Below are 16,551 nucleotides of genomic sequence, written 5' to 3'. Positions count from 1 at the left end.
TCTGTTGCCACCTGTTTAGAATAGCAACATGCCCCAACCCTTATCATCCTCCTTCATCTTACTATACTTCATATTTCTCCAATACACTTGTCACCATCTGATATTCTAATTTTTTTCTCATGTCTTTATCTGACTGTTTCACCTATAATTTATGCTTTATGAAGATAGGGACTTTTTTTGAAATTATTGGACTTTAGGTTCTGGGGTACATGTGCAGATCATGCAGGGTTGTTGCATAGGTGCATACATAACCAGGTGGTTTGCTGCCTCCATTCCCCCTTCATCTATATCCAGCATTTCTCCCCACATTATACCTCCCCACCCTCCCTATTCCCTGATGTCCCTCCTCTAGCCCCCCTCAACTGACCTCAGGGTATGATGCTCCTCTCCCTGAGTCCATGTGTTCTCATTGTTCAACACTCGCCTATCAGTGAGAACATGCAGTGTTTGGTTTTCTGTTCTTGTGTCAGTTTGCTGAGAGTGATGGTTTCCAGATTCATCCAAGTCCCTATAAAGAACACAAACTCATCATTTTTAGGGCTGCGTAGTATTCCATGGTGTATATGTGCCACATTTTCCCTGTCCAATCTATCATAGATGGGCATTTGGGTTGGTTCCAGGTCTTTGCTATATAGTACACAGTGCCACAACGAACATATGTGTGCATGTGTCTTTATAACAGAATGATTTATAATCCTTTGGGTATATACACCCAGTAATGGGATTGCTGCGTCAAGTGGAATTTCTATTTCTAGATCCTTGAGGAATCGTCACACTGTCTTCCACAATGGTTAAACTAATTTACACTCCCACCAACAGTGTAAAAGTGTTCCTATTTCTCCACATCCTCTCCAGCATCTGTTGTCTCCAGATGTTTTAATGATCGCCATTCTAACTGGCATGAGATGATACCTCATTTGCATTTGTCTAATGACCAGTGATGATGAGCATTTTTTCATATGTTTGTTGGTCTCGTATATGTCTTCTTTTCAGAAGTGTCTGTTCATATCCTTCACCCACTTTTGAATGGGTTTTTTTCTTGTATATCTGTTTTAGTTCTTTGTAGATTCTGGATATTAGCCCTTTGTTAGATGGGTAGATTGCAAAAATTTCTTCCCATTCTGTTGGTTGCTGGTTCACTCTAATGATTGTTTCTTTTGCTGTACAGAAGTTCAGAAGTTTAATTAGATCCCATTTGGAAGGCAGGGACTTTTATGTTTTTTCACTAATGTATGCCCACTGCATCTTAGAGAAACCAATATATGGTAAGCACTTAAGTAACATTCATGAGTCATAAGGATTATATAAAGCAATAAGTGTAAGTGCCTGATAATGTGCCTTTCTCATATGAGCACTCAATATATTTAATTATTAATATTAGTATTTACTACTAATATGTTTCTAGGTCAACTAACATTTATTGAGCACTTAGTATACCAAATGCAAAGTTTGATCAGAAAAAGTGTCTCTCTCTTGACTAACATACAGGGGTAAAAGTGTCTCTCTTTGTACATAAAGAGATAATTTCAATGTAATATGAAGGCAACATTAGAACTAACAGGTGCTAAGCCTATGTGCTAGGGAAGATAACACTAGCAGTTGTAACAGATGATCCTAGAAATCTTAGGAGCTCTCCAAAACAAAACAACCCATCACTTGCTCCTAGGGTAAAGGGCAAGGCTCTGCTCCACATGGTCATTCAGGATCCCAGGCTCCTCACATTTCATGGTATCACCATCTTCAAGGCTTCCAAATTCTCTACAAAAGGAGAGAGTGTGTGGCAAATGATCCAGGAGGCTCTAGGGGCCATTCCTGAAAGTAACATGCATTCAGCTTTCCCACCTTTCATCTACCAGAATTCTGTCACAGTTCCTTGCCTATCTCAAGGAGTGGGAAAAATAGTCTAGCTATGGCCCAAGAAGCAGAGGATACAGATCTGATTATCATCCTGGAAAGTGACTACCATACTCAGCAAAGGGAAACATTCAGGGAAATTTTACTGGAGGAGATAGCACACAGACATTAAGACAGTGACATGTGGAGTCATGAAAAGCTGAGTTCAAATTCAGGTAAGAATCAGTAGCTTTCGGCCGGGAATGGTGGCTCACAGCTGTAATCCCAGCACCTTGGGAGGCTGAGGTGGGTGGATTACCTGAGGTCAGGAGTTCGAGACCAGCCCAGCTAACATGACAGAACCCTGTCTCTACTAAAAATACAAAAATTAGCTGGGTGTGGTGATGGGTGCCTGTAATCCCAGCTACTTAGGAGGCTGAGGCGGAAGAATCACTTGAACCCAGGAGTCAAGATCGCACCATTGTACTCCAACCTGGGCAACAGAGTAACACTCTGTCACCAAAAAAAAAAAAAAAAAAAGAGAGAGAGAATTAGTAGCTATGTAACCTTAGTTGAGTCACTCACACTCTCTAACCTATTTTCAATCTCTGAATAGTGGGACTAACAGTAAAATATAATAAACTTCAATCTATAAACTTATGAGGAGTAAATGTGTGAAATCTTAAGCACAGCATCTGGAAGGTTGTAAGCATTATTAAATGTTAGTGCTCAGGAAGAGGAGGAAATATGAGAAGGGAAGAGGGAACAGGAAGAAGAGCAAAAGGAGATGGAGTTGGAAGACTAGACACAGAGAGGATGGGCAGGGGAATGAAGAAATGGCTTTAGACTGAAACAGAAAATATACAGAGGCATAAGACAATAATATGTGTTCAAGAAATTACAAGCAGTTTAGTATACTGCAAAATAAAATTCTCTTTACTGGAAAATCATGTCAGTCCAGGGAGGGTGAGACCCTAGTAGGCCTTGGTGCCATAATCAGGGGCTTTATCTTGTAACCACTGAAAGCCACTGAAGTGTTTAATCAAGCAACATGTTCAGGTTTGCGTTTCAGATAGATCCTCCTGGTGGTTGTGTAAAAGATAACTTTAAGGTAGGAGAGACTAGGAGAGTGCTTGGTTACTGTGACTATCATCTAGGTTAGGTAAAGAGGGCCAGAGCCACAGATGTGCTAGAGAAGAGGGGTGCAAAACTTGTTTTGTAGGAAACTCAGTTAAAGTAGTGACTGACTGGGAGTGAAGGAGACCTTCTAGGTTGATTCCCAGGAATTTGGCTTAGCGGAACCAAGGGGAATGATGGGCCATAAATGGAAAGAGACTGTAGCATAATCTAAAAGCTCCTTGGCCATACTGAGGTTTCATTCTTTTTCTATTAATGCTGCATTTTATGCACCAGAATTTAATTTTCCAAATCTGTTCCCAAAACAATTTCCAGAAACTTTGAGATTCATACTGGCTTTCATTCTCCCAGAATATCACTGTATGTCTGAATTTAAAACAAAAAACTGCCTTTGATAATTTCTTGCCTTTGTTCTTGAGTCAAGGTAGAAAGTTTACCTATATAATCTCTGTGACCTGTGTCATGTAGTCTGTGATTCCCCTGTGCACACCATCAGCCTTCAGTACACATCAGCTCCATCCGATTCTCACTTAACATGTTTAACGAAATCTCCAAAGCTGGCATGAACTTAAGATAAGATTTAAAAACCGTCCCCACCCAAATGTTAGTTCTAGACTTGCAGAAAGAGGAACCTCAAGATAAATATATCATTTATGTTTATGCAAAAGTGTGTTGGGTCATTGGACTTCCCAGATGCATGGAAAAGTAACACCTCAAACATTTACATAAGCTGAGGGGACAAGGGGAAAGCCTCAAACCAGTTGGCTTCTATTTTCTGGTTTAATAATGAGGGGTTTCATTACAAAAGGAAGAAAGTTCATATGTATCGGGCCTTCCTTCTCTGAGAGCACATCTATTCTACAACCTTTTAAAAAAGCCAAAGTTCTCCCCTGGCAGTTACCCAGGGACTGCAGAAAAGAGAACAGTTAGATGCAAAACTGGCTACATGATTTGCGAGACTCAGCGCAAAAAGAAAATGCAGGGCCTTTTGTTCAAAAAGCAAGAAAAAGGTGCCATTAAAGGTACTTTTTCCTTTATTCCATGGTCTCTCCCTTGACTTGTCATGATGCTTTTATTTGCTATTTAATGTCATTCTAAAAGAAGAAAAAAAATGACATCATAAATCATCAGTGTGGATTTTATTGTTTATCTTTGTAAGTTGCCCTGCTAAAAAGCATTTAGATATGCAGGATTATTAAAATTAGACAATCCATATTTCATAGCTTATACATACATGCATGCATTTTGTTCTTATCAGAACAGTGGAAATGCTACAAAAAATTTTTTTAATGTAATTGCTTTTATTTCTTGATATGTACACCTTCTACCAACACTTTCTACCTTTGGTTTATTAATGAGAATGGAAGTAGTGAAAGGTAAAACAACTCCAGGTTGCCCTATCTTTCCCTTTCCTTCTGTTATTTTCAACAAAAGTGGTTAGCTAATATAGGGACGTAATGTAAGAGAAATATGACAGAGTTCCTTGACGTTTCATGTTTCTCAGAACACCACTGCCTTCCTCCTATATGAGAAGCAAGACCTGCATCAAATGGAAAGTGATGCCTTCTTGGAGCTGTCAGTCATTGACATCATACACTCCCTTTGTACTTGCTCTGAGTCTCACAGAAGCCCCACTCATAGTGGGTGCACTAGGAATTCCGTGATCATGTGATATTGAAAATGTAGACATGCCTATTGTAAGTATCTCCTCAGCTCATGCACAGACTCTTGTCCCGTTAGACTTTACGTAACAAACACAAGTTCAAAGACAGAATTATTACAAGTTTCAACACGGCCACGACAAAGCATTAAACCAAGCTCAGAGCGCTTCTGGGTTCTGGGCCCTGTGTGACCACACCGATCATATCCCAGGAAGCCAGCCATAGGCGGATATTTTCATCAAGTCACAAGAGACTGGTAGGAGGGCTCTTTAATGGAGAACTGATCTTTTAGAATCAAACAGGCCCCAAACAAGATCTTACTCTCTTTGAATAAATTCTTTGTAACTATTTCAACCTATCATTGGAATTTCTGACCATGACTGTGCTGGGCTTAGGGGGCTACTAAGTCTGAAAGCGCTGGACTAAGAACACCTTGATAAAATAGTAATTGTGTGAATGGAAAGGAGAGCTGAGGCCAGAGTTCAGGGCGGTGGGCTGATAACGTGTATGACCGCCATTTACGCAGCTTCTGCCATGTGCTTGTAATACATGCTTTACAAACATTCCACTTCATCCTGACAACAATTAGAAGGCAAGTATAACTAATACTTGCTTTATAGATGAAAAAAACTGGGATCGAAATCTTGCAAAAATTTTCCCACAGTCACCCAGATGGTGACAGAGCTAAGATTTAGTTTTATGTCTGTCTGATTAAAAAATCTATGCTCTTATTTATTATTTATTTATTTCGGAGACAGGGTCTCATTCTGTCACCCAGGCTGGAGTGCAGTGGTGCAATCCTGGCTCACTGCAACTTCCACCTCTCAGGCTCAAGTGATCCTCCCAGCTCAGTCTCCCAAGTAGCTGGAACTACAGGCACACACCACCACACTTGGCTAATTGTTTATTTTTTAAATCTTTTGTGGGGATGGGGTTTTGCCATTTTGCCCAGGCTGGTCTTGAACTCCTGGGCTTAAGCAATCTGCCCACCTCGGCCTCCCAAAGTGCTAGGATTACAGACATGGGCTAACATGCCCTCCCCGACCAATACCTATTTTCTTTACATATGACAAGCTTTCTCCCTTGCCAAGGCTCAGCGTCTGAATAAACAAGGCTAATACTGAATTGAGACGGCTAAGAGGGAGAAGGACCACAGAGTAGAGAAGAGCCTTAATGCAGAGACTTCAGATGAGAATCACCTTGGCAGGCCCAACATGTATCCTAAGACAGGAGGAGATTTGCTTAACAAACCTAATGATAGGTCCCAGTTTCAATTATTGTTTTCCTAAATATAAGCAGATAGCTAAATTAATACCGAAGAAAAAAATCAATACCAACAAAATAACAGGAGATATCCAGGAGTTGATTTAGGTGGAGAAATGGGCATGCATTGGAGAACTAACAGAGTTTGAAGGCTAAAGAACTTTTGTTCCTAGAACCCTTTGCAAGTAAGCAAAGCCACAGCACACAAAAAGAGGGTGGCCAGCATTCAGGGTCAAAGGTCAAGGGGCAAATTTAATCAGATCAAATATTCCTTTTGAATGTAGTTGCGAAATTAGTAGCAAGAATGCAAAGTAACCCAAAGCATGGGCGGCTTGCCCAGGAAGTCTGAGCTGCTGCTTACGGTGGACATCGAGATATCTTTCCTCATTATCTCTAGCTGTTGCCCTTATTTATCACACTCAGGTTGGTATAGGCAGTACCCTAAGAAAACTGCAAAATATTACAGTAGATATTTTTTTTTTCTTCCTTTTCTGAGATAAGATTTCCCTCTGTTGCTCAGGCTGGAGTACTGTGGTACAGTCTCAGCCCACTGCAGCCTCAACCTCCCAAGCCCAAGAGATTCTCCTGCCACAGCCTCCCAATTAGTTGGGACTACAGACATGCACCACCATGCCTGGCTACTTTTTGTATTTTCTGTGGAGACAAGGTTTAACTATGCTGCCCAGGCTGGTTTCAAATTCCTGGACTCAAGCGATCCTCCTGCCTATACCTCCCAAAGTGCTGGGATTACAGGCGTGAGCCACTGTGCCTGGCCTCCAGTAGATTCTTAATAAACCTTATTATACTCTAGAAGATTTAAACTGCAAAATACAAGTTCACAAAGTAATGATGTATGCTATTACATGGATGAGCCTCAGAAACATTATACTCAGTGAAAGAAGACAGATGCAAAAGGGCACAAGTTATATGAATTCATTTCTGTGTTCAGAAGAGGCAACTCTATAGAGAAATAAAGTCAACTGGTAATCAGTCACTTGCCTGGGGTTGTGAATGGGAATTGAGAGTGACTGCAGGTGGATGACAGATTTCTTTCTGGGGTAGTGAAAATGTTCTGAAACTAGGTTATGATGATAAAACAAGTGAATACTATTATTAAATATTGTACCTCAATAGAGCTGTTAAATATATAAACAGTCACCCAGAGATTTTTAATAAGCATCCATTACCACAGGTAAAGATAACTGGTAGAAAGGCCAAAGTGTAGAAAGTGAATAGAACTTTAAAAAAGCAACAGAGTTTGGTGTCATACAGACTGGGGTTTTGAATATATTGAATTATGTCCCGTGATTTTTTTTTTACACCAGCCTAATGAGAAAGGCATTGAGGTCTGCATTTTAAGGATGAAGAAACTTCAGCTCAAGTTTAATAATTCGCTCAGGGTCACCCAGCTGGTGAGTGGCAGAACCCTGAGTTTTTCTGGTAACAGGGCCTATGCTCCTTCACCTCTCCATTGTGACAGAGCATTGCCCGTAAGACTTTCCCTCAGGAAAATCTAATATTAACATTTAAGAAGTTAAATCTTCGTTTTGCCCAGATTTGTTTTCACTGCGAACACTTTCTCTTCCCCTGTATCAGCTCTCTCTCCCCATTTACCATAGGACATTTTTCTCCTAATTACTGTGGCCATAGCATCTTGCTTGTCAGCATACAAAATTCTCCATGTCTCTCCTGGAGCTCCTGAGAGGCTCTGCCCACTCTCCAAACTGACTGACGCAGCCGGAGAGCTACTCCAAGCCCACTCCGTGATCATGAGATTACTGTGGTTAATTCCCCACTGCCTGTTTAAATATGCCCTCCAAGAACCTTTAGTTTTGGTCTTTCTGAGCTGTAAATAGCACAGTGTTTATTTATAAACTTCAGATCACTGAGTTTCCACTTCCTGTCACCAGAATAGGCCCTTAGTAACTACTCTTGAGAGGTAACCATTAAACCATGGCCCCTGCTGCTGCTACAGCTAGCTTGCATCTAGATTCCTGTTTAGACGCCTGTGACTAGAAGCCCTTGCATCTAGATTCCTGTTTAAACTCCTGTGATGAGAAGCCCTTGCATCTAGATTCCTGTTTAGACGCCTGTGACTAGAAGCCCTTGCATCTAGATTCCTGTTTAGACGCCTGTGACTAGAAGCCCTTGCATCTAGATTCCTGTTTAAACTCCTGTGATGAGAAGCCCTTGCATCTAGATTCCTGTTTAGACGCCTGTGACTAGAAGCCCTTGCATCTAGATTCCTGTTTAGACGCCTGTGACTAGAAGCCCTTGCATCTAGATTCCTGTTTAGACGCCTGTGACTGTTGAATCCCTTTAATGAATTTTTTAGGCTCATGGTCAGACCACTCTTACCACTAATTGTGTCTTTTGGCTTATAAGGTGCTTGAAAGTAAAGTATATAATTTCCTTGAGCTTCCGTTTTTCTCATCTATAAAATAAGAATAAAAATACCTGCCTACAAGAATATTGCCTGTGTTTTTCCCATTGATTCAAAGGTTAAATAAGGTCATATTTATGAAGTACCTGGTGAGATGCTGTGTTGCAGTAATCATCCAATGTATGGCTACTATTATTGAAATAAGGATAAGGATCTCCTTCAGTTGAGAAAAAGGCATATCTACCACATTTTACTTTCTGAAACCAACCACAAATGACCAAAAAAAAAAAAAAAAAAAAAAGTAAAAGAAAAAAAAGAAACTCTATCTTCAGTGAAACTTTTGAAAAGTTACATCCTCAATTTATAAACTCTGGAGAGCAGCTTCTAATAACAGTGAAATGGAAATTCAAATCCAAACAAGGGAAGAAATGAGGTGATGGGAAACACAGGCTCCAATACATATGTACAGGAAAAGCTCCAAGTTTTCCAAAAGTAAGGGGCAAAGCCCTAAAACCCCAAACCAGTAAGCCCATATCAGAAGACAAGGTGTGGGAGTATGGAGACTGTAGGAGCATCCTCAAGTCCCACTGAACCCCACAGAAAAGCAGAAAGATCCAGGCCGAATAAGGCACTTTGCAGACATGAAGAGAGATGGTATACAATACTGGCTCTGCAGGTGTGAATGTTATTCGCTGAAAAGAAGTACATGCTAAATCACCACATGGAAAAACCTGTGAAATACAGGACGTCACGTTAAGCCAGGAAACCCACCTCTTGATTCTCAAGAAAGAAAACATGGCAGAGATGGTGAGGAAATGTTCTGAAGCCAAATACCTAAGTCTGAACTGTTTGCTGTCTCAGCTCACACCCGTTTGTCCCACACACTCCTCTTCAGTCAATAGAGAGCAGGGAAAGTGTGACCCTTGTTGAGAGGTGAGCCATAGTCACTAGCATGGGCTTCGGGCATGTAGACAGAATGAAAAAGCATGGGCAGGCAGAGAGTATAGACAGAAGAAGCACAACGCTACCCAGCCACCCAGAAAAAATCAGATAACCTCTTCTCCATGACATCAGAGAAATTTAAAAAATAAAGTCTCCTTTTCATATAATGACTCTTTGGGCTTGAAAAAAATGTAGCAGAAACAGAAGAATATTGAGAGTAAATTAATAAAGCTCAAAAAACAGAAGAGAAAAATCAACCATAATAAAATTAGAAAACAGAAAAAGAATAAAATCTGCTGAAAATATAATGAAAGATGGATTTGATAAAACTAAACAAAATAAAATAGGAAAGAACAAAGTTTTAAATTATTAAAGAGAAAATAGTTGATATGAGTGACAGATAAAACATATTCAATATTCCCATAAGTGGTATTCTGAAAGAACCCTTCAGAATAAATGCAAATGAAAAATATTTAAAGAGATAATACAAGAAAGCATCCAGAAAACTGATACAGAATTAGCAACATGACATATCTGAATAAAATTACTATACTTCAGAGATTTTTAAAAAAACAATTTGGTTCCCTTTGGGAGGCCGAAAGGTGGACAGATCACCTAAGGTCAAGAGCTTGAGACCAGCCTGGCCAACATGGTGAAACCCCGTCTCCACTAAAAATACAAAATTAGCTGGATGTGGTGGCACATGCCTGTAATCCCAGCTACTTGGGAGGCTGAGGCAGGAAAATCACTTGAACCTGGGAAGTAGAAGTTGCAGTGAGCTAAGATGGTACCACTGCCCTCCAGACTGGGTGACAGAGATGGACTCTGTCTCCAAAAAAAAAAAAAAAAAAATTGAAGAATTTGGAGGGCAGACAGGAAAAAGTCAAGTTATGTGGAGAAGGGGAAAAAGCTTACTTTAAACTCATAGCTGCATTCAACACTAGAAGGCAATAGTCTAATGTTTAAAGACCTCAGAAGAAGAAAGATTAACCCAAGAATTTTAAATCCAGCTATATCTGAGGAATAAAGTCATACTTTCTAACATGCAAGAACTCCATGACAGTGCCACCTTAAGACAAAACATGACTTAAAACCTATGATGAGTATTTAATTAAATATGACACTAAAATTAGGCAATTATGAGTATTATGAATAGAACACAGTGTAAATGTTACAAACCCTGAAAATACAGAAATTATATTATTAAAATAAAAATCAGGAGTAGAACATATGAAAACATGGAACAAAATAATAGCAGGTTAATTCCTTTCTTTAATAGGAAATAAGTAGATATTTTCAAACCAAGAAACATAGCTACAAGAATACTAGAGTTACGAGTTTGACTAAGAACAAACTGCAATTCTTTCAAAACATGAGCAATGCTATGTCCTTTTTAAAAATACAAAGAAATGAAAGAAAATAAAACATTTAAAAGAATAAGTTTGATAACATGAATTAGATAACAGAGTTAAGACCAACCACCTTTGTCTTATGAATATGGAAATGTGATCATTGTATCAAAGAAATTGATTTGTAATGTAAAAACAAAACCCAAGCATATATTATATGCAAGAAATAATTCTAAAACAAAGTAGCCTAAGAGGTGATAAAATGACAAAGCAAACAAATAAGAACAATAATCATCACATTAATATCAAACAAGTCTAATTTGGCTAAAATGATATATTAAATCAGACCCAGAAAATGACTCTACAATTATAGAGAATACAATCTGCAACAAATATTGGGTATCAATTTCTGTACATCAGATCCTGTACTTTAAAAATTTATAAATCAGTGAAAATTAAGTATTATATGAGGTGATAGAAGATTTATTTAATATTCAATAACTGGCTAAACACCCTATCCTGATGATAAAGAATATATCTTCTTTCCTTTTGAAAGGTCCATGGAATACTTATTTAAAAAAGAGGGGGAAAAAGACCATATTAGCTCACAAAGAAAATCTCAATAAACTCCAGAAAGTAGTAAATTCCAGAAACTACATATATCACGTTGTTGTATTAAAATGCAATGCACAGTAAAATGTCACTATTAATAGCAAAATCAGAAAAAGTAAAATCTACCATCTAGATATTTTTTTAATATTTTAAAAATTCCTGCATTAAAGAAGAAATCAGAACTGAAATAATAAACTATATGCAACATATTGTAATGAAAAGAATATATCAGAACCTATAGAACATGATTAAAGCACTGAAGAAAATTCATAGCCTTGAACGTTTAAATTTCTGAGTAGAAAAAACAGAAAATACATAAACATTTAATTTAAGAATTTAGATAAGCGAAAACATGCCTAAGTAAAGCAGAAATGTATATATTAGAAAACAAAAAAACTGAGCTGGTAATTAAAGAGCTTTTTTTTTTAATGCCAAGGAACAGAAAACAGAATTGTCCTGGAATAAGATAGAAAATTTAAACAGATAAATTATCATAGTAAAATTTTAAACAGTTTCAAAGGAATAATCCAATTTAAGAAACCTATCAATACAAGATAGTTTCACAGATAAATCTTTCTCACTTTCAAAGAATGAATAATTACAAGCTACTTAGATGGTCCTGAGGCACACAAAAATTAAAACTAGAAGGATCTTTTTCTTAATATGATAACAATTATGTATCTCAAGCCAAAGATTAGATTTGCACCAAAATAGCTTCCAGAAAGGCTGAAAAAATGGTAATTTAGAATTTTTCTGGTAGTATGTTTTAGTAAGAAGAAGACAGTTTGAAACAACTCTAAAAGTTGAGCAACTCAACACATAATAGCTTATTTTAATTCAAGTTACATGTCCAACATGAATTGGCAACTGACCCAGGCTCATAGAGGCTTTACCATTTTGTACCTGTACTGCCTGAATCACATAAGCTATTTGGTGCCGATAGCAAGGGAAGTGATACATGGGCATTTCATGCCTGCTCTTGATATGTTATCCTGGAAGAAGCTTATACTACTTCTACTAACAGCCTATAGGACACATCTAGTCATATGGTTCCCTACTATATGGAAGCTGGAAAATGTGGAGCACATGGCTATTCCGTGAGCAGTAAATGCCTTTACCGCATAGTACTAGCCAATGGATAATAGTCAAGAGAAAGAAAACGATACAATTACAAAAATTGCAAAGAAGGAGATAAAATTAAAGCATGCAAAAGCTATGCTATAAAAGAAATCAAGAGGTGAGATAGACTAAAATTAGAAAAGATGTTTATTTGAACAACATGAGCCACAAGTTTGATCTAATAAGAAAAATAAATTTTAAAACAAACATTACTAGAGATAACTGTATTATTACTTAATGATAAAAAGAACATTCCTAAGCATGATAGAATAAGCCCAACTCAAGGGCTCACGCCTGTAATCCCAGCACTTTGGGAGGCCGAGGCGGTTAGATCACGAGGTCAGCAGATCAAGACCAGCCTGGCCAACATGGTGAAACCCTGTCTTTACTAAAAATACAAAAATTAGCTGTGTGTAGTGGCACGCACCTGTGGTCCCAGCTACTCAGAAAGCTGAGGCAGGAGAATCCTTGAACCCAGGAGGCGGAGGTTGCAGTGAGCCAAGATTGAGCCATTGTACTTCAGCCTGGTGACAGAGTGAGACTCGGTCTCAAACAAAAAAGAAACAAATAAAAACCCAAATGGACCATGCTCTACCAGAAACTGAGGTTAGCTAAAGGTCATTAATAAAATTACAGCAAACACAGCATCAGATTTGGGTTTTTAAGTATAGCATCCAATCAACTGAATCAAGTCTAAAGGTAGATCAGACTCTCCAGGGCGGCTTTCAGACAAGAAACAGAGATAAAGAGAGATATTTAATACTAGCAAATATGTCAAACTATCTGGAGGAGGTAACAATTCTAAATGTGTAAGCACTTCATAAAATAACTTGAAGAATAAAATATTAAAGAGGAGAAATTAATAAAAGAGAAATGAACATACAATAGAGAAAAATCAACAAAGCCAAAAGATTCTTTGAAAGGGGTTATTCAACTGATGATTCCCTCTAGAGACTGATGAAGAAAAAAAGAGAGAATGATAAAGAGAAGACAGTTATTAATAAGTGAAAAAATAAAAATCATTACTATGGATCTCAAAGATATTAAAAAATAAATGAGGACCTTGTAAATAATGTTGTGTCAATAGACTTGGAAATATTGATAAACAAATTTTTAAAACATACAATATATCAAAGCTGGCACAAGAAGAAATAAAGTATCTAAATAATCTCCTATCAGTTTTAAAAATCAAATATGTAAGTTGCCCCTCCCAAGAGAAAATTTCAAGCTTAAATATCTTTACCAGTAAAATCTTCCAAACATTTAAAGAAGAAATAACATCAATCTTAAACAAACATCACAAGAATAGAAAAAGAGGAGCTTGCTTACAACACCAATATGATTTTGTTACTAAAATTCATCAAGAAAATAAATTGGTCCATCTTTCTCATGAACACAAATGCTAAAAAGCACAGCAAATGTATAAGTCAAATTCAAGAATATATAAAAAAGGTAACACATCACGGCCAAGTTGTAATGCACAGCTGATTTTGCATTCGTAACCATCAATGTAATTTACCACATTGACAATCAAAGTAAATAATCATATGATCATATTAATAGAGGCAATTAAGATAGTTACTGAAACAGCATCCATTCGTTTTTAAAAAATGCAAAAATCTTAGCAAATTAGAAATATAAGGAAAGGTATTTAATCTGATAAACAGTATTTACCTAAAAAACTTACAAAAATACCATATTTAATACTGAAATATTAAGAGCTTTTTCTGTGAGACTAAGACAGGATGTGTGATATTACCATTTCTCTTGAGTATCATGTTTGAGTTCCTCGTCAGTGTAATAAGTGAGGGAAAAGGACATTTAAGTTTTAAAAATAATGAATACAACTACCATTATGATTGTGTATGCATGAAATCTAAAAGAACCTAAACTATGAGAATCAATAAGTAAATTCAGCAATTTTAGTAGATATTAAAAGGTCAGCAAGGCCAGGAACGGTGGCTCATGCCTGTAATCCTAGCACTTTGGGAGGCCAAGGTGAGCAGATCACTTGAGGTCAGGAGTTCAAGACCAGCCTGACCAACATGGTGAAACCCCATCTCTACTAAATATACAAAAATTAGCTGAGCGTGGTGGCAGATGCCTGTAATCCCAGCTACTCGGGAGGCTGTGGCAGAAGAATCGCTTGAACTGGGAAGTGGAGGTTGCAATGAGCCAAGATCATGCCACTGCACCCCAGCCTGGGGGATAAGAGGGAAACTCCATCTCAAAAAAATAAAAATGAAGGTCAATAAAACAAAAAACTATTATATTTCTACATACCAATATCCATTTAGAAAAAAATCTGATAATGTCACTTACAATCTCATGAAAAACATATCAATAACCTCAGGATAAACCTAACAAAAGATGTACTTGTACTTTCTGCAGACAAAGCTCCAGAAAAGGACTGAAAGAATGTCAAATTGACCTAAAGAAATGATGGTATATTTTATGTTTATGGATTGGGAGACTCAACCTTTTCTAATTTATACAAATTAATTTATAAATCCAGTGTAATCCCAGTTATTAAAAGTCTGCTAGGCTTTTGGGAGAGAGGGGGCAGGAATTGACAAGGTGATTTCCAAATGTCTGGAAAAATTCAAAGAGCCAAAAATAGCCACAACAATTTTGAGGAACAGCATTTTATGACTTACACTACCAGTTAATAAGAGTTTTATAAAACAGCAATAATCAGAACAGCGTCCTATTGGCATGAGGAGAGCCAAAATAGAATAATGAGCAAGAAAATAGTTTCCGAGAACAGACTTACATGGCTTTTTGTTTTATAACAAAGGTGAAATGGCACGGTACCGTGGGAAAAAATGAACTTTCAATCAATAGGGCTGGGTCAATTCCCTATATTTACATTAAAAGTGAATAGAAACATTCATACTCTACACAAAAATCAACTGCAATGTTATTATAAATATAAACTAAATGGTAAAAAAAAATAAATAAAGTTTCTAGAAGATAACCTGGGAGAACATCTTTATGACTTTGGAGTGGACAAAATTTCTTAAAAGGGATGCAAAAATCTCTAACCGTAAAGGAAAAAGTTGATAAACTGAACTGTGTCAAAATTAGAACAGTTGTTCCTCAAAAGGCACTGTCGGTGAGCAAGGAAGCAAGCTACGGACCGAGGGAAGGCGTCTGCAATACACATATCCAACGAAGGGTTTATATTCACAGTTTAAAATAACTACAAAACAGGAAAAGAAAGACTTAAGTTAAGAGAAAAATGAGGAAAGATTTGAACAGAGATTGCACATAAAAAGGATATCTACATCACCAACTAGACTATGAAAAAATGCTCAGTCTCAAATTCACCAGACATAAAAATTAAAACCACATTGAGATAATGCTAGCAGAATGGCCGGATTTTACTAGATGCCATCAGTATCTGCAAGAATTTCAGAACAATGATAGCTCTCATACGTTGGTTGGCGGGGGTGGTGTGAATTGACACAACCACGTTGGAAAATAATTTGGTTGTACTTGCTAAACTGAAAATATCCATTCCTTATGAGCCAGGAATTCCACTCCCAGCTATATACCCAATAGAATTGTATGCGCATATGCCCCAAGAAATGTATACAAGAATGTTCATAGCAGCACTATTTGTTTTAGCACCAAAAGTAGGTAAAGACTGTGTTCCCTTTGAAGTTCTCCTCCTGGACTTAGTCGGATTAATCTCTATTCACCCCTGTAACCCCTGTATGGCTTTCTTGCCTCAGGATGCAGTGGGTCACATGTGACATAACACACCTAAAGTGATGTAAAATTTGTAGATATAAAATTAAATGCCCCCTTAGGAAGACCAAGGTATGGGCCCAGAGAGAAACGGTGGGGGAAATTTTTGAAAGAAACTGGCACTCCTCGTGGCAGCTAATGTCTTAGAAACCTCTGTTGACCAGTATACCAGGATGGAAACTTGACTTTTAGAAAATTCTAAGAGCTATACATTCACATAGTAATTTAAAAAAAAATCAAACAGTACAGAAATACATAAAATTAAATGTCTTTTTCCCACCTATTGCTCTTCAAGCATAATCAATATTTTTGTGTGTACTTTCCAGAAAAAGAAGAAAGTATACTTAAAAGAGTTGATGTACACATGTATCCTATTTTTTATATCTACCCAATGGGATAATACTACAAAACCAATCTATATCTTACTTTTTTCCTCTTCACATCAAACAGGGTGGTCTTGCCTTCTTAGTATATCCCGATTTACCTTATTTTTTAATGA

The sequence above is a fragment of the Callithrix jacchus genome, chromosome 18, assembly GCF_049354715.1.
Source record: "Callithrix jacchus isolate 240 chromosome 18, calJac240_pri, whole genome shotgun sequence".
Taxonomy (NCBI): Eukaryota; Metazoa; Chordata; class Mammalia; order Primates; family Cebidae; genus Callithrix; species Callithrix jacchus.
The sequence above is the reverse complement of the archived record's forward strand: the minus strand, read 5'-3'. Positions refer to the sequence as shown.